This window comes from Somniosus microcephalus, chromosome 17 (genome assembly GCF_052327205.1).
Source record: "Somniosus microcephalus isolate GS21.2 chromosome 17, FLI_Smic_1.0, whole genome shotgun sequence".
Lineage (NCBI taxonomy): Eukaryota > Metazoa > Chordata > Chondrichthyes > Squaliformes > Somniosidae > Somniosus > Somniosus microcephalus.
The window spans coordinates 63,906,196-63,922,212 of record NC_141003.1 but is presented as its reverse complement, the minus strand read 5'-3'; positions in this window follow the sequence as shown (position 1 = coordinate 63,922,212).

The following is a 16,017-nucleotide window of genomic DNA, read 5'->3' as shown; positions in this document are numbered from 1 at the left end:
CTATACCTGCCCTCGGAGTTTTTTTAAAATTATTAGTTCATGGTATGTGGGCGTCGCTGACAAGGCCAGCATTTATTGCCCATCCCTAGTTGCCCTTGAGAAGGTGGTGGTGAGCCGCCTTCTTGAACCGCTGCAGTCCGTGTGGTGAAGGTACTCCCACAGTGCTGTTAGGGAGGGAGTTCCAGGATTTTGACCCAACGACGATGAAGGATCGGCGATATATTTCTAAGTCAGGATGGTGTGTGACTTGGAGGGGAACTTGGAGGTGGTGGTGTTCCCTTTCGTCTGCTGCCCTTGTCCTTCTAGGTGGTAGAGGTCGCGTGTTTGGGAGGTGCTGCCGAAGAAGCCTTGGTGAGTTGCTGCAGTGCATCTTGTAGATGGTATACACTGCAGCCACAGTACGCCGGTGGTGGAGGGACTGAATGTTTAAGCTGGTGGATGGGGTGCCAATCAAGCGGGCTGCTTTGTCCTGGATCGTGTCGAGCTTCTTGAGTGTTGTTGGAGCTGCACTCATCCAGGCAAGTGGAGAGTATTCCATCACACTCCTTACTTGTGCCTTATAGATGGTGGAAAGGCTTTGGGGAGTCAGGAGGTGAGACACTCGCCGCAGAATACCCAGCCTCTGACCTGATCTAGTTGTCACAGTATTTATGTGGCTGGTCCAGTTAAGCTTCTGGTCAATGGTGACCCCCAGGATATTGATGGTGGGGGATTCGGTGATGGTAATGCCGTTTAATGTCAAGAGGCGGTGGTTAGATGCTCGCTTGTTAGAGATAGTCATTGCCTGGCACTTGTGTGGTGCGAATGTTACCTGCCACTTATCAGCCCAAGTCTGAATGTCGTCCAGGTCTTGCTGCATGCAGGCATGGACTGCTTCATTATCTGAGGAGTTGTGAATGGCACTGAACACTGTGCAGTCATCAGCGAACATCCCCACTTCTGACCTTATGATGACGGGAAGGTCATTGATGAAGCAGCTGAAGATGGTTGGGCCTAGGACACTGCCCTGAGGAACTCCTGCAGCGATGTCCTGGGGCTGTGATGATTGACCTCCAACCACCACAACATCTTCCTTTGTGCTAGGTATGGCTCCAGCCAGTGCAGTGTTTCCACCCCCCCCCCCCCCCAGATTCCCATTGACTTCAATTTTACTAGGGCTCCTTGATGTCACATTCGGTCAAATACTGCCTTGATGTCAAGGACAGTCACTCTCACCTCACCTCTGGAATTCAGCTCTTTTGTCCATGTTTGGACCAAGGCTGTAATGAGGTCTAGAGCTGAGTGGTCCAGGCGGAACCCAAGCTGGGCATCAGTGAGCAGGTTATTGGTAAGTGCCACTTGGAGCCTCCTCCTCACATTAATTGTTTAATGGTCCACCACCATTCACGACTGGGTGTGGTAGGATTGCAGAGCTTTGATCTGATCCATTGATTGTGGGATCGCTTAGCCCTGCCTATAGCATGCTGCTTCCGCTTTTTAGCATGCATGTAGTCCTGTGTTGCAGCTTCCCCAGATTGGCACCACATTTTTAGGTACGCCTGGTGCTGCTCCTGGCATGCTCTTCTACACTCCTTATTGAACCAGGGTTGGTCCTCTGGCTTGATGGTAATGGTAGAGGGATATGCTGGGCCATGAGGTTACAGATTGTGGTGGAATACAATTCTGCTGCTGCTGATGGCCCACAGCACCTCATGGATGCCCAGTTTTGAGCTGCTAGATCTGTTCTGAATCTATCCCATTTAGCATGGTGGTAGTGCCACACAACACAATGGAGGGTGTCCTCAGTGTGAAGACGGGACTTCGTCTCCACAGTGACTGTGCGGTGGTCACTGCTACCATTGTTGTCATGGACAGATGCATCTGCGACAGCTAGATTGATGAGGATGAGGTCAAGTAGGTTTTTCCCTCGTGTTGGTTCTCTCACCACCTGTCGCAGGCCCAGACTGGCAGTTATGTCTTCAGGACTCGGCCAGCTCGGTCAGTAGTGGTGCTACCGAGCCCCTCTTGGTGATGGACATTGAAGTCCCCCACCCAGAGTATATTCTGTGCCCTTGCTACTCTCAGTGCTTCTTCCAAGTGGCATTCAACATGGAGGAGTACGGATTCATCAGCTGAGGGAGGGCGGTAGGTGGTAATCAGCAGGAGGTTTCCTTGCCTATGCTTGACCTGAAGCCATGAGACATCATGGGGTCTGGAGTCGATGTTGAGGACTCCCAGGGCCATTCTTTCCTGACTGTATAAAACTGTGCCGCCACCCTGGTGGGTCTGTCCTGCCGGTGGGACAGGACATACCCAGGGATGGTGATGGGAGGAGTTTGGGACATTGGCTGAAAGGTATGATTCTGTGAGTATGGCTATGTCAGGCTGTTGCTTGACTAGTCTGTGGGACAGTCCCCAGATGTTGGTGAGGAGGACATTGCAGGGTCAATTGGGTTGGGTGTGCTGTTGTCGTGTCCATATCCAAGGTCAATGCCGGGTGGTTTGTCCTGTTTTATTCTTATTGTTTTTCATAGCGGTTTGGTACAACTGAGGCTTGCTTGGCTTGGCAGTTTAGAGTCAACGACATGACTGTGGGTCTGGAGTCAAATATAGGCCAGACCAGGTAAGAATGGCAGATTTCCTTCCCTAAAGGACATTAGTGAACCAGATGGGTTTTTAATGACAATCCGATAGTTTCATGGTCACCATTACTGATACTAGCAGTGTAGAGGGAGCTTTACTCTGTATCTAACCTGTGCTGTACCTGCCCTGGGAGTGTTTGATGGGTCAGTGTATTGGGAGCTTTACTCTGTATCTAACCCCTGCAGTACCTGCCCTGGGAGTGTTTGATGGGTCAGTGTATTGGGAGCTTTACTCTGTATCTAACCCCTGCAGTACCTGCCCTGGGAGTGTGTGATTATGGCTATGTCTTGGAGAGCTCACAGAATTTACAGACTTTGCATTACAATGATTCTGTACCGAAGTCTAATGAGGCAAGGAAAAGAGATTTTCATTTGTTCATACAGCTTACTTCATAGTCATGGTGTGGGAGTCAGTGAGGCTATTTTTCATCACAACTAATGTATATTTTTTTTTGCAATGAAAGCACAAAACAAATGTATCTGGATGCAGATTAGAGATGGGAGAATGTGAGCCAAGTGTGAAAAAATTATTCATATATTTTGAATGTTTTGAGATTTATTGCAGATCTGGTGAGATCCTCGTGTACTGTGTGATACACTGAGCAGCGTGAAGCTCTCTGCATCTGAACAGTCTGTCGTTTTCACATGAAGAGATAATAGTGCACTCAAAATAGGTTTTTAATAAATCAGAACACTTTCTGTCACAACTCAACCCAAACAAGATGTGAACAGGAAGAAAACACTGATAGCAAAAGGAAAGGTGATGTGATTGCTGTTTTTAGGATTCTGAAGGGACTGGATAATGTCGACCATGCCGAGCTGTTTCACCTTGTCCAGAACAGTAGGACCAGAGGACACGGCCTGCGCTTGAAGTGGAGTAATTTCAAAACTAATCTACGGAAACAATATTTCAGTGAGCGCGTAGTCAATCTATGGAACAGGCTCCCTAGGGAGGCGGTGGAAGCAGTTAGTGCTGATTCATTCAAACACAAATTAGATAGATGTCTTTCAGAAAATAACGTTTTGGGATGCAATATGAGTAATTTGAGATGTCATGTGATGAGTGTAGCGTACTTAGGAGGAACAGGTCACTTCGGACCTAAGGTTCCCAAAGCTCTATACACACTGGGGGTTTCCCTCATCTCTGGGTCTGTTGTAGACCAATTGTTAGAGATTGATTGCTGTGATTAGTCAACAACTCCATTATCGTTGTATCATGCAACTAACAGGATGATAGAAGATGAACCTTGATCTTTCTGGTCTAGCAGTTCCTATGAAATCTTGTTGGATAAAATAACACAAAATACTTCCTGCCCTCCAAGTAGGTTGACCCACCCTTACCTGACGACATGTACGCCGACGACATCCAGCTCTACCTCACCACCATCTCTCTCCACCCCTTCACTGCCACTGATTTTTCACGCTGCTTGTCCGACATCAAGTGCTGGATGAGCAGAAATTTCCTCCAATTAAATATTGGGAAGACTGCTGCCACTGTCTTCGGACTCTGCCATAAACTCCGTTCTCTAGATACTGACTCCATCCCTCTCCCTGGCACTGACTGAGGCTGAACCAGACCGTTCACCAACTTGGCATCCTATTTGATCCTGAGCTGAGCTTCCGACCCCATATCCACTCCATCACCATGACCGCCTACTTCCACCTCCGTAACACCGCCCGACTCCACCCCTGCCTCAGCTCATGTGCTGCTGAAACCCACATCCATGCCTTTATTACCTCTACACTTGGCTATTCCAATGCTCTCCTGGCCGTCCTCCCATCTTTCACCCTCCATGAACTTGAACTCACCTAAAACTCTGCTGCCCGTATCCTAACTCACACCAAGTCCCTTTCACCCATCATCCTTGGGCTGGCTGAGCTACATTGGCTCCCGGTCCGGCAACGCCTTGATTTTAAAATGTTCATCCCTGTGCTCAAATCCCTCCATGGCCTTACCCCTCCCCATCTCTATAACCTCCTCCTGCACTACAACCCGCCGATCTCTGCACTGCCCCAATTCTAGCCTCTTGTGCATCCCCAATTTTAATCGCTCCACCACTAGTGGCTGTGCTTTCAGCTGTCTAGGCGCTAAGCTTTGGAATTCCCTGGCTAAACCTCTTCGCCTCTCCTTCACTCCTTAAAACCTACCTCTTTGACCAAGCTTTTGGTATTTCCTAATTTTATCTGATTATGTTCCTGTGAAACGCCTTGGGATGTTTTACTCATTAAAGCGCTATATAAACACAAGTTGTTGTTCAATGGGAAAGTTTCCATGGTTCACTTTCATGTTGCTTCAAAACTGGAAATAAAACCGGAGGTGTAAAATACAACAATTAATAGTCATTGTCAGAGCCAAGGTCTTGTTAATCCTTCAGTGAATGACTGAGAGGATTACTGACATATTGTATCCACAGGGAAATTCTCCAATTAAACAGGACAAACTGACTGTGAAAGATATAGAAAAATGTAAAGCATTTAACAGGACGATCGTCTACACTGGATCCAAAGATAACAAGTACTTAATCCTCTCTCCTGGATAAACACAGCCTTAGGAAGCTTCTTAACCAAATCGTCACTCCATACAAGGGTTCAAATTCCTACATTAAGATCACAACCCCAGTCCCAGGGCTTCCTGTCACTCAGACTCACTCCCTCAGTCCCTGTCACTAGACTCACTCCCTCAGTCCCCGTCACTCAGACTCACTGCCTTGCTCCCTCAGTCCTCAACACTCAGACACACTCCATCAGTCCTCGTCACTCAGACTCACTCCCTCAGTCCCTGTCACTAGACTCACTCCCTCAGTCCCTGTCACTAGACTCACTCCCTCAGTCCCTGTCACTAGACTCACTCCCTCAGTCCCTGTCACTCAGACTCACTCCCTCAGTCCCTGTCACTAGACTCACTCCCTCAGTCCCCGTCACTCAGACTCACTGCCTTGCTCCCTCAGTCCTCAACACTCAGACACACTCCGTCAGTCCTCGTCACTCAGACTCACTCCCTCAGTCCCTGTCACTAGACTCACTCCCTCAGTCCGTCACTAGACTCACTCCCTCAGTCCCTGTCACTAGACTCACTCCCTCAGTCCCCGTCACTCAGACTCACTGCCTTGCTCCCTCAGTCCTCAACACTCAGACACACTCCGTCAGTCCTCGTCACTCAGACTCACTCCCTCAGTCAGGCAAGTTCCCTCAGTTCCTGTCGCTAGACTCACTCCCTCAGTCCCTGTCACTAGACTCACTCCCTCGGTTCCCATCACTCAGACTCACTCCCAGTCAGGCAAGTTCCCTCGGTCCCTGTCGCTAGACTCACTCCCTCAGTCCCCGTCACTCACTCACTCCCACAGTCGGGCAAGTTCCCTCAGTCCCTGTCGCTAGGCTCACTCCCTCAGTCCCCGTCACTCACTCACTCCCACAGTCGGGCAAGTTCCCTCAGTCCCTGTCGCTAGACTCACTCCCTCAGTCCCTGTCACTCAGACTCACACCCTCAGTCGGGCAAGTTCCCGCACCATTCGAGACTCGTCAGATACTGACGCAGTCCGTGTCCATATGCAGCAAGACCTGGACAACATTCAGACTTGGGCTGACAAGTGGCAAGTAACATTCGCACCACACAAGTGCCAGGCAATGGCCATCTCCAACAAGCGAGACTCTAACCATCTCCCCTTGACATTCAATGGCATTACCATCGCTGAATCCCCCACTATCAACATCCTGGGGGTTACCATTGATCAGAAACTGAACTGGACCAGCCATATAAATACTGTGGTTACAAGAGCAGGCCAGAGGCTGGGAATTCTGCGGCGAGTGTCTCACCTCCTGACTCCCCAAAGCCTTTCCACCATCTACAAGGCACAAGTCAGGAGTGTGATGGAATACTCTCCACTTGCCTGGATGAGTGCAGCTCCAACAACACTCAAGAAGCTCAACACCATTCAGGATAAAGCAGCCCGCTTGATTGGCACTCCATCCACCACCTTCAACATTCACTCCCTCCACCACTGGCGCACTGTGGCTGCAGTGTGTACCATCTACAAGATGCACTGCAGCAACTCGCCGAACCTCCTTCAACAGCACCTTCCAAACCCGCGACCTCTACCACTTAGAAGGACAAGGGCAGCAGACGCATGGGAACATCACCACCTACAAGTTCCCCTCCAAGCCACACACCATCCTGACTTGGACCTGTATCGCCGTTCCTTCACTGTCGCTGGGCCAAAATCCTGGAACTCCCTTCCTAACAGCATTGTGGGTGTACCTACACCATATGGACTGCAGCGGTTCAAGAAGGCGGCTCACCACCATCTTCTCAAGGGCAATTAGGGATGGGCACTAAATGCAGGCCTAGCCAGCGACGCCCACATCCCATCAATGAATTAAAAAAAAGTCCCGGGCCCCATATCGAAACTCGCACCAAGTTCCATTCACCAATCATCCCTGTGCTCGCTGACCTACATTGGCTCCCGGTCCAGCAATGTGTCAAATTTAAAATTCTCATCATTGTGTTCAAATTCCTCCATGGCCTCGCCCCTCCCTATCTCTGTAATCTCTTCCAGCCCTACAACCTCCGAGATCTCTGCGCTCCTGCAATTCTGGCCTCTTGCGCATCCCCGATTTCCTTTGCCCCACCATTGGTGGCCGTGCCCAAAGCTCTGGAATTCCCTCCCTAAACCTCTCCGCCTCTCTACCTCTTTCTCCTCCCTTAAGACGCTCTTTAAAACCTACCTCTTTGGCCAGGCTTTTGGTCACCTGTCCTAATATTTCCTTCTGTGGCTCGGTGTCAATGTTTGATTGATAGTGCTTCTGTGAAGCTCCTTGGGATGTTTTACTACATTTAAGGCGCTATATAAATGCAAGTTGTTGTTGTTTGACGGAGACACCAGAAAGATAGAGGGAGACAGAGAGATACAGAAGGACAGCAGGTTGGGCTGCAGAAACTGATTTGTACAGCTGCTTAAGACACAGATATCTTTAGTAAGTAACCTAACCTACAGTGTATGAATCCCAAATGCCTTCCGATACAGACATCACACCCCCAGCCCTGCATCTCCCTGCACAGTGCAGCCAGAGAGCATCCTTTCTATGGCAGTGAGTGGGTAGTGAGCCCAGGTTTTTAATCACTATTCAGGTCTGACAGCTGTTCTGCTCAGTCCGCAGAGGGAACCCACCGACTCTCGGCTCAGACACTGTGTGTAATTAGGTCAAATCTGTCTTACTGCTTATTAACAAGTGCCTGTGGGGAGCGTGGGAGCTCAGCATGATTATAACAGGCAGAGGTACACCAGCTACCAGTTACCCGAGTCAGCAACTCTGCTACTGTGGACATGAATCCAGTGATGATAATCGTGTTACACAATCACACACACCCACCCAATCAAACACTCACCCACACCTCCCACACATGCACAAACAGCCCATCCCACACACATCCCCCCCATCCCGTACACCCTCACCCCTTCACCGCCCCGCACACATCCCCCCCCATCCCGCACACACACCCCTTCCCCCACACACCCCCCTTCCCCACCCCACATACCACCCTTCCCCGCCCCCCCCACACACCCCTGTCCCCACCCCGATCCCTACCTAACAGCACTGTGGGAGTACCTTCACCACAAGGACTGCAGCAGTTCAAGGCGGCGGCTCACCACCACCTTATCAAGGGCAATTAGGAATGGGCAATAAATGCTGGCCTTGCCTACAACGCCCACATCCCATCAATGAATTTTTTAAAAGGTGCCACATAAGAGGTTGTTACACATGATTAGGGCTCATGGGATTGAAGGTAATATAGTAGCATGGATAGAGGATTGGTTAATGGACAGAAAACAGAGTAGGGATTTACGGGCCATTTTTGGGGTGGCAGGGTGTTACTAGTGGGATGCCGCAGGGATCAGTGCTTGGGCCTCACCTATTTACAACCTATATCAGTGACTTAGTTGAGGGGACCAAGTGTAATAAAGCCAAGTTTGCTGACGATACAAAGCTACGTGGGTAAGTAAGCTGTGAGGACACAAAGGGGGAGAAATTCAGTATAGCCCTGTTTGGGGCGCCATTAGCGGCTGTGCGCAAAGTTTAGCGCCTGGCGCTAATTATCGCCTCCGACGGCAAACTTGGCTTTTATTGCCCCTGGAGGTGATTGGAGCGCTAAATCAGGCACTTCACACCTGTCTTAAGGCGCAAAGGCCAAGGAGCGAGGCGCTACCTCACAGCGCTGGTGAAGCTCATGTGATGTCAGTCAGCAATGGAACACAGACACACTGGCACCGTCCAATTCTTAAAGGGGAGTTCTGACGAATGTTCATTGACCTGAAACGTTAACTCTGTTTCTCTCTTCACAGATGCCGCTTGACCTGTTGAGTTTCTCCTGCATTTTCTGTTTTTATCTTAAAGGGGAGGGTTGATCTTGCTCTCCATCCACATCCTGCTCATTGCAGCCTTGAATCTCGGCCTGAATCTCAGCCTGGAGAGACCTGTATATCAAATCTGCTGGAAAGAACAATGGAGAGAACCAGGGAAAGAGCTCAGAATGCAGCCCCCATAGTCTCTTCTAAATCGATACAAGGGCAAATCAAAATCAACCTGCAAAGTGCTGCTCAGTACCCAAAACTCCTTCACACAGCGTTGAATCTCTCCAGAAGTCTGTCTCTCTCTCTCTCAGAATGTGTGGTGCAAAAATGTCACCGACAAAAAAAGGCAGGAAGCGGTCGCCTTTAAATAGCGCTCCCCTAGTCCCTTTCTGACAGCATATCGCTTCCCTCAACCTGTCGTTGCTAGCGGCAGGCGGTAAGGCAGGGGACGCCACTCAATTTCCGGTCCGGGGCACTAATGGGGCGTTGCGCACTCGACTGACGTCACAATCTGCTGGCGCAGGAGATCGTGGCGGTAGTGTTTAGCGCTGCCGCAAAATGTCTAGTTAATTTCGCGAGTGGCGCAAACATCACTGCGCCCGTGTGCGAGTTACTTTGCGCCCCATTAGCGCCCTCTTAAGGCGTTAACGGGAGGCGCAAACAACTGAATTTTTCCCCCAAAGAGTCTGCAAAGGGATATAGACAGGTTAAGTGAGTGGGCAAGAACATGGCAGATGGACTATAATGTGGGGTAGTGTGAAATTATCCACTTTGGTAGGAAGAATGGTATAGTAATCTGGGATGTAATGCTTAAGTTATCCACCAGATGGAGACAAATATTAAGGGATCATATTTACCAGTATTAAGGTAATGTCCTGGCACACCACTTAAGGTAGTGGCATTGCATTCTGGGTATGACTCAGAGGTTGATCCTCCATCTTTGTGATCGCACAGTAAGAAATAGTGTGTGGTTGCTGCAGCCTGTAAGAGATGTTTCTCTGCTACATATGTATAATTAAACAGTTGAGTTTTGGTTCCTGAAGTCTGGCTTATCTCAGTTTCCGACCTTACCACTCGGATAATCACATTTGGCGACGAGGCTGAACAGATCTCATCTTGAAGAAGGAAAAAGAAAAGAAAAGCACTGAATCAAGGAATCATGGCTGCTATGGTAGGACAGCTCTCTGCTTTTGATGTTCAGATGCAGACCTGGAATGAATACTGTGAGTTGCTGGAGCATTTCTTTGTAGCAAATGATATAGTTGATGTCAGAAAAAGGAGAGCTATTTTGCTCACTTCCGTGGGAAGTCAGACGTATAGTTTGATGAGAAACTTATGCAGTCCTGAAAAGCCGGGAGACGTACCATTTGCTAACTTAGTGGACTTGCTAAAGGAACATTTCAATCCCAGACCGAGTGAAATTGTACAGCGTTTCAAATTTAATTCACGGAACAGGAAACCGGGAGAGACTGTATTAGATTATGTAGCGGTGTTGAGAAAACTGGCACACGATTGCAATTACGGGAACAGTTTGAAAGACATGCTGAGAGATAGGCTTGTTTGCAGGATAATGGATGCTCGAATGCAGAAGAGATTATTGTCTGAGACTGGGCTTATGTATGGAAAAGCGTTGGAACATGCTCAAGCCATAGAGACAGCTAACCGAGATGTAAAAGAAATGCAAGGTTCAGACTGGGCTACTACGAGACAAGTTGGAGGTCCGGTTGTGCACAAGTTAAATTTGAGTCAGAAACCACAACGTGAGCATGTAAAGGCATGTTATAGATGCAATGGAGATCACCTGGCAAGGGAATGCAGGTTTCTGGAGGAAAAGTGCCACAAGTGTGGGGAAAAAAGGACACATAAAACGTGCATGCAGAGCAAAAGGCCCCAGGGAGAGTTACAAACCAAAAGGGGGTGAAAAGCAAAACCTAGTAAGAGAAGTGAAAAAACAGGGAGCACATCACATCAGCGGAGAAGCTGAGAAAGAAGACGACATGTTCATATTGCATAGTATGGTAGAGGACATTCTAAAAGTGGATCCTATCACTTTGCAACTGATAGTAAATGACTCTAAGGTGAACTTTGAGGTGGATACCGGATGTGGTGTTACCATAATGAACAGGGAAGAGTACTCAAAATTGTGAAACCGTGCAAAAGTTCCAGAGTTAAAGTCTTGCTCTATGCAGCTTAAAACATATACTGGTGAACAAGTAGCGACATTGGGTACAGCTACTGTAAATGTGAAACACAGGGACACCATGGAACAGCTACTTGTAGTTGTAGTATCGGGTTCTGGACCAAACTTGTTAGGTCGGGGCTGGATACAAGAACTTAAATTCGATTGGGGAGCAATAAATCAACTAGAGGGTGGCAAACCATTGTATTTGCAAGAAGTGTTGATTGAACATGAGAACGTGTTCAAGGAAGAACTTGGAACATTTAATGGCCCCCCAGCTAAGATTTATGTCGACAAGGAGGCACTGCCAAGGTTTTTTAAACAACGACCTGTGCCGTATGCCATGAAACCGAAGGTAGAGGCTGAGCTTGACCGTCTTTTGAGCCTAATCAGTAAAAATAATGAGGAGGAGGAATTCCTTGAGTGTTTAAGGGATGGTTATCTGGATCAATATGTCGAGGAACCAACTCGGGAACAGGCTATATTGGACTGGGTACTGTGCAATGAGAAGGGACTAATCAGTAATCTTGTTGTACGGGGACCCTTGGGTCAGAGCGATCATAACATGATCGATTTCTCACTCGAAATGGAGAGCGAAGAAATTGACTCAGAGACTAAGGTCCTGAATTTAAACAAGGGGAATTATGATGCCATGAGACGGGAACTGAGTAGGTCTGATTGGACAACGTTCCTGAGAGGACTGGAGGTAGATAAACAATGGCAAACATTTAAAGATAGAATGACAAAATTGCAAAAATTGTTTATACCAATCTGGCATAAAAGGAAATCTAAAAAGGTGACTCAACCGTGGATAACAGGGGAAATTAGAGACAGCATAAAATCCAAAGATAGGGCGTATAAAATAGCCAAAAAAAGCGCCAGAGCGGAAGATTGGGAACAGTTTAAGATAGAGCAAAGGAGGGCAAAGGGCATGATCAAGAGGGGCAAAATAGCTTACGAAAACAAGCTGGCGGAAAATATAAAAACTAACTCCAAAAGCTTTTATAAATATATCAAAAGGAAAAGACTGGTGAAAACCAAAGTTGGTCCATTGCAGTCAGATACGGGGGAATATATAATGGGAAATAAGGAAATGGCAGATCAACTAAATGCATACTTTGGGTCAGTCTTTACGAAGGAAGACACAAAAAACCTCCCTGGGATATCGGGAAAAATAGGGACATTGGCAAAGGAGGAACTGACGCAAATCAATATCTCTAAGGATATGGTGTTAAGGAAGCTAAAGGGATTGAAGGTGGACAAATCCCCAGGGCCTGATAACATGCATCCTAGGGTACTGAAGGAGGTGGCCCTAGAGATAGCGGATGCACTAAGGATGATTTTTCAGAATTCATTAGACTCGGGAACAGTGCCGATGGATTGGAGGGTAGCTAACGTTACCCCACTATTCAAAAAGGGGGGTAGGGAAAAAGCAGGTAATTACAGACCTGTAAGCCTTACATCAGTTGTGGGCAAAATGCTGGAGTCCATCATTAAGGATGAAATAGCGGAGCACTTAGCAAATGGGGACAGGATAGGACAGAGTCAACATGGATTTACAAAGGGTAAATCGTGCTTGACTAATCTATTGGAATTTTTTGAGGGAGTAACTGGTAGAATAGATGGGGGAGAGCCAGTAGATGTGGTGTACCTGGACTTCCAAAAGGCCTTCGATAAGGTCCCACATAAAAGATTAGCATGGAAAATTGAGGCTCATGGGATAAAGGGGAAAGTTTTGGCGTGGATAGGGAACTGGCTGTCAGATAGAAAACAGAGAGTTGGAATAAACGGCTCATTTTCTGAATGGCAGGCAGTAACAAGTGGGGTACCACAGGGATCTGTCCTGGGCCCCCAGCTGTTCACAATTTACATTAATGACCTGGATCAGGGAGTCGGATGCAGCATTTCCAAATTTGCAGACGACACTAAACTAGGAGGTGGGGTGGGCTCAGAGGAAGAGACCAGGAAGCTCCAGAGCGATTTGGACAGACTGGGCGATTGGGCGGATAAATGGCAGATGCACTATAATGTGGACAAGTGCGAAGTTATCCACCTTGGGTGCAGGAACGGGAGGGCAAATTATTATTTAAATGGCAATAGATTGGGAGAGGGGGAAGTACAGAGAGACCTGGGTGTTCTTGTACACCAGTCACTGAAGGCGAGCATGCAGGTGCAACAGGCGGTCAAGAAGGCAAACGGTATGCTGGCCTTCATAGCAAAAGGGTTAGAATACAGGAACAGGGATACCTTGCTGCAGCTGTACAGGGCACTGGTGAGACCACACCTCGAGTACTGTGTACAGTTTTGGTCGCCTCATCTGAGGAAGGATGTTCTTGCCATGGAGGGGGTGCAGCGGCGATTCACCAGGCTGATACCAGGAATGGCGGGAATGACCTATGAGGAGAGACTATGTAGTTTAGGGATGTACACACTGGAGTTTAGAAGATTGAGAGGGGACCTCATAGAAGTGTATAAAATTCTGACAGGTCTAGACAGACTGGATGCAGAAGGAATGTTTCCCTTGGCGGGTGAGAACAGAACTAGAGGACATAATTTAAGGATAAGGGCTAAACCATTTAGGACAGAGATGAGGGGGAATTTCTTCACTCAGAGAGTGGTGAACCTGTGGAACTCATTGCCACAGAGGGCAGTGTACGCCAGCTCATTAAATATATTTAAGAGGGAATTAGATATATTTCTACGGGCAAAAGGGGTTAAGGGTTACGGAGAGAAGGCGGGGACGGGATACTGAATTAAAGGATCAGCCATGATCTCATTAAATGGCGGAGCAGGCACGAAGGGCCGAATGGCCTACTCCTGCTCCTATCTTCTATGTATCTATCTATGTATCTATGAGAGAGAACATTCTGGAACCCGTGAAATGTTCAGAATGGGCAGCTCCCATTGTACCTGTTTTAAAACCGGACAATTCGGTAAGAATCTGTGGAGATTATAAATTTACAGTAAATAGGGTGTCTAAACCTGAACAGTATCCTATTCCTAAAACTGAGGATCTTTTTGCAAACCTGGCTGGAGGGAAGAAATTCACGAAGCTGGATATGAGTCATGCATACTTGCAGATTACACTAGATGAGGAATCCAAGAAGTATGTAACCATAAATACACACAAGGGTTTGTTTACCTATAACCGCTTGCCATTCGGTGTCTCATCCAGTCCAGCTATCTTCCAGAGGACTATCGAGGGTGTACTGCAAGGGATTCCACATGTTTCAATCTATCTGGATGACATTCTGGCGATGGGAAGAACCGACCAGGAGCATCTGAGCACTCAGAGAGGTACTACAAAGATTGGATAAGGCTGGGTTACGGCTCAAGAGGAGTAAGTGCTCTTTCCTGGGGAATGAAGCCGTGTTCCTGGGACAGAGTGGATGCCACCGGGCTCCATCCAATCAAGGAGAAGGTACAAGCACTGCAGGAGGCCCCAGCTCCTACAAATGTGACTGAGTTAAAAGCTTACCTAGGACTGCTAAACTATTATAACAGGTTTTTACCAAACTTGGCAACAGTATTAGCACCTCTTCACAAACTTCTGCGCAAGGAGACACAGTGGCAGTGGGAAGAGGAACAGAGGGTTTCATTTGAACAGTCCAAGAAACTGATACCGTCCTCGGATGTGTTGGTTCACTACAATGCAGAGAAAGACATCATTCTCTCTTGTGATGCTTCACCTTACAGGGTGGGGGCAGTTCTTTCACATAGCTTGGAAGATGGAACAGGAAGACCGATAGGGTTTATGTCTCGAACTCTGACCCCAATGGAAAAAAACTATTCCCAGTTAGATAAAGAGGGATTAGCAGTAATGTTTGGGTTACAGAGGTTTCACAAGTACATATATGGCAGGAAATTCACCATATGCACCGATCATAAACCTCTTCTATCTCTTTTTAATGAGATGAAAGCAGTACCACAGACGGTGTCACCCCGGATCCAGAGGTGGGCAGTGACGTTAAGGGCGTATGAGTATGTCATCGTTTACAAGGCGGGCAAGTACCATGGGAACGCAGATGCCTTGAGCCGTTTTCCACTACCAGGTACACCTATCCGTGCAGCTCCAGAGGACAGAGTTTTGGTGTTGGAGGACACGGACATGGCAATTGTGACCGCAGAACAAGTAAGGACATGGACAGGTAAAGATCCAGTACTGTCTAGAATCCGAGAATATGTGATGAGGGGATGGCCACAGCATCCGGAAAGGACTGATTTCATACCTTACAGTGTCAGGAAAACAGTGCTGAGTGTGCAGGATGGTTGAGTGTTGTGGGGGGCCGAGTGATTATTCCACAGCCAGCACGACAGTCTATCCTAGTGCAACTACATCAGTGTCATCCTGGAGTTTCGCGTATGAAAGCATTGGCAAGGAGTTACTTGTGGTGGCCAAAGCTAGATGAGGAGATAGAAAATCTAGTCAAGACATGCAGCACTTGTCAAGTACACAGGAAGGCACCAGCAGCGGCTCCACTCCACCCCTGGGAGTGGCCGGATAGACCATGGAGAAGATTACATGTAGATTATGCGGGTCCATTTATGGGAAAGATGTTCCTCATAATCATTGATGCACATTCCAAATGGATGGATGTGTATCCTGTAAATTCTGCTTCATCTACTGTTACTATAGACTGCCTGCGTAGGAGTTTTAGTAATCAAGGGATACCGGAGATCGTAGTAAGTGACAATGCCACGTGTTTTGTGAGTACAGAAACAAAAGAGTTCATGAGAAACAATGGCATAGTGCACGTGACTTCAGCTCCATATCATCCGTCTTCAAATGGACTTGCGGAGGGAGCCGTACAAACATTTAAGGAGATGATGAAAAAAAGTGCGGAAGGGAGTTTGGCAGCAAAAGTGTCAC